This window comes from Mastomys coucha, unplaced genomic scaffold, assembly GCF_008632895.1.
Source record: "Mastomys coucha isolate ucsf_1 unplaced genomic scaffold, UCSF_Mcou_1 pScaffold19, whole genome shotgun sequence".
NCBI classification, from domain to species: Eukaryota; Metazoa; Chordata; class Mammalia; order Rodentia; family Muridae; genus Mastomys; species Mastomys coucha.
In genome coordinates this window covers 22,711,095-22,714,912 of record NW_022196901.1, presented here as the reverse complement: position 1 = coordinate 22,714,912, position 3,818 = coordinate 22,711,095, and positions in this window count along the sequence as shown.

Here is a 3,818-nt window from a genome sequence, read left to right as displayed (position 1 = left end):
TCCTGGCCTGGGGTTTTTATCCCACCTTGACCCGTAGTTTCTGGATGAAACACACACAGCCTTTATATTTGCAATAAGCCTTAAACAGCATAAAAGCCGGGCAGCTGAGAAACCTCTATGCTGTTATAATTTACTTTCCTATCAATAACCCTGAGCTATTACTTACTATGTTTCATCTGGGCTGCTCTTAACTCCAACTGGCCAGCCCTCAGGGCCATGTTCTCTTGACTTCTAACCCAGGGGCTTCTCCTTCCTCCTCCTGTAGTCTCATGGTTCTTCTCCAACCTCAAGCCCACAAAAACCTAACCCCACCTATGTCTCTTCTAAGATATTGGCTATTGGCATCTTTATTTACCAATCAGAAATAACTTGGGACCAAGGTATACATGAGGACTCTCTCATCTCTGGGATTACCAGATTTTAGGGGCCTGCATTTAGCATTACAATAGACAGTAAAAGAAAGGTTCAGGGGTGGGGACTGAAACCCTTCCTGGTTGCTGTTGGTTTTAAAATCTGAGCCAATAAGACTAGCAAACTTTTCTTTGTTCACAATGGGAGCCAGTTCCATTTCTGCCTCCTTAGCCTTCAAATCATGGCTTGTTTAAGCTGTAACAACATCCATATTTCCTGCACGGAGACCATAGTCTCCCACACTGTGGCTGGGAACCACATAGTTCACCTTAGTAGAATCCCACAAGATAGGACATTGCTTTGAATCTCTTATGCCTGGCCATCTTTGATAGAAATGACTTGACAGATTTTTTTTTTTGCCTCCTGTCTTCACAACCCTCTGCAGCACTGAACACTCTTCAGAAGAGGAAGGAGGGTGGCCCTCAGGGACATTCACCACTGGGATGGTATCTCTCCATTTCAGTCATCCCTGGGGCTGTCCCTTTGATGTCTCTGCTAGAAACCTGTGGATTGGGTGGAGGCTAGAGTGGTTTTGGTTTGGCTTCCTTCTCTCCTTCCCTTCCTCCATTTCTCCGTCCTTCTGTGTTGAGGCCCTTCCAGATAAATGGCCTGTGCATTCCTGCCTGTCTCCCTCCAGTCCTGCAGCCTAGCAGACAACATGGCTGTACATCTATTTGAGGGTCAAGAAGTTTTGGTGCCTCCTGGTCAACACTCAGCTTCTGGTGAGGTTCAACTTCAAGCTGTATTGCTCTAGGGAGCTTCACATGGCCAGCTGGCTCTCCAGAAGTCAGGAGTTGAAGGCCCAGGTGTGAGTAGGTCTGACTACCTTGGGAAGTAAGGGTGTGTTCCATGCCTTTCCAGCTCAGACAGGCTCTGGCCTCCTAGGACTTACGAATAAATGGCGCAGTCCAGTCCTCAAGGGTGTTCTAACCTTGAGTCTTGCGGTGGTTTGAATAAGAATGTTCCTCACCCCCACAGGCCCATAAGATGTGGCACTATTAGGAGGTGTGGCCTTGTTGGAGATAAAGTGTCACTGGAGTAGGCTTTGAGGTTTCAGAAGCTCAAGCCAGGCCGTGTCTGTCTTCTCCTGCCAACCCAGGTGTAGAACTCTCAGCTTTCTCCATCATCACGTGTCCTGTGTGCTACCATGATGATAATGGACTGAACCTCTGAATTGTAAGCCAGCCCCAATTAAATGTTTTCCTTTTTAAGAGTTGCCTTGGTCCTGGTCTCTCTTCACAGCAATGGAAACACAAACTAAGACAGGTTTCTGTGATTTCCCATCAGTGCCCATTTGTCTCAATTTCCATTCTTATAAGGGCATCAGTCATTGGGATTAGGGTCATGCTAGTGGCTTTTCATTAGTCAGAGTGGATGTATACTGTAAAAGGACTTTATGAGAAGCAACTCTGAGCTGTTGGAAGTTGGGCCTTGAACCTCTTTTTCAGGTGTGGGCACAATTAACCCAGAATGCAAGGCAGGACCCAGTGAGATCCTCAGAGAGACATGATGCAGACTTTAGATGAAGCCTTTAGATGAAGAGTGGAGGCCAGTAATCCTGAGACAGGAACATATTTCTGGACCTGGCTCCGTTCTTCCTTCACAGACAACCCAAGGGCCTGGGAATTTCTGATGTTCCTAACAGCCAGGGACTGAGACTAGCAGCTAGCCTGAAGACTGCTAGCTACTTTCTTAAACCCCACACCAGAGTATTGAATTAAGCACCTCCCACCCTCCCTTTTCCTTATTCTTCCCTCCTCATCCTAGTAAGTGTGAAAATTCAGATATGGAGGGGGTTGGGGAAAGCAGGGGAGATGGCTCTGCTGATTGCTCTTCCAGAGGTCCAGAGTTCAATTCCCAGCAACCACATGGTGGCTCACAAGCATCTGTAGTGGAATCTGATGCCCTCTTCTGGTGTGTCTGAAGACAGCTAGTGTACACACATAAATAAAATAAATCTTAAAAATAAATATCCAGGTATGTCTTAGAAGAATCTAAAGGAAAATCCAGAGTATTCCTTGGGTATCAGGACTTATCTATTTCTGGACCCATTTCTTTTCTGTCAATATAAAGGACTGCCACCTGTTGTCTGTTGATGAAACTTCTCTAAAGCCAAGAGTAAACCAGAAGGCAAGTGCACTGGGAGCAGGCTAGCTTCCTGGAGTACTTGAGTCTGTTGTGACTTTGTGCTGATCCTAAGGCTGTGTGGTTTTAGTATCAGTGTCAAGTTCCAGGGGAAAGAGGCTGTAGCTACAGGTTGTCTGGCTCTGTGGAGGTAAAAGAGGCAGGTAGATGTTGGCCAGCCTTTTCACACTTTACCCATGTACAGGACAATGTAAATCTGTCAGACATCTTTCCATGTAGGGCCCAGGGATTTGAAGACCTTGGTAAATGCTGTTGCTGTGCATCCTGAGCCCCTACTGACTGAGCCTTCTCAAGTGGCTTCAGAGAACGGAGGAGGAGATCTTGTCCACTTTCATGTGCCTTTCCTGAAATGGTAGTTTGTATAAAGACCAGTAAAAATTTGGGTGAAGCTTAGCCTGCAAAATACAAGTTTAGAGTGAGCTTCATTCTGCTGAAGCCATCACACATTAGGGTTCCCTCTGCAAATGCTTGGTGTCCAGCCAGAGAATGTGCATACTAGCATCCCGACCACTGTCACTACCTGTGTCAACAGTGACTCAGATGCTGTGGGAATCTATGGTTTGGGTCTGTGTTACAATGCACTAGGGCAACTGCCATAGAGCAACAGGCCATCAGTGCTCAAAGTGCCTGAAACTCAGTAATTGGGCTGGTAAGCATGGTGGGTGCTCTGAAGGGAGTCTTTGGGTTAAGCCAGTTGGGACTATTCTGGAAGTAGAGTGCCTTCTTTCAGTATACAAGGAGAACAAGAGGCTTTTCTGCATACAGTCACCAACCACTCCACCCTATACCCTGATGCCAGTAGCTTGCAAGAGCATGTGAGCATCTTATAACTGGCTATATCATTCTGCATACCAGTAGGGGGAAGGGCAGTGGCAAGTTCTTGCTGGGCTCCATTTAGCTCCTACCACATAGGAAACACCCTCAAAGGACATTTTCCAAAGGTTATGTTAAGATTCCATCACACTAGAAAACCTCTTTCCCCATAAACCCAACACCCTGTACGGAAGTGCTAGTCTCCTCCAAAAGAAAACCTCAGGAATACAACAGCTGGTTTTGAACCTTTAATAAAAGTAAAAAAAGAATGCAAAGAACACAATGCTGCAAACTCAGCCTGGCTGTGAGCCTCGCTGGCTGTGAGCCTCGCTGGGTGTTCAGATCAGGGAAGTGAGTGTGGCTGGACTAGTTACCATTTGCACAAACTCAGTCACTTTGGTTTGGTGTAACTGCTATAACTATTGGCAGAAGCACCCTTCAGATTCACT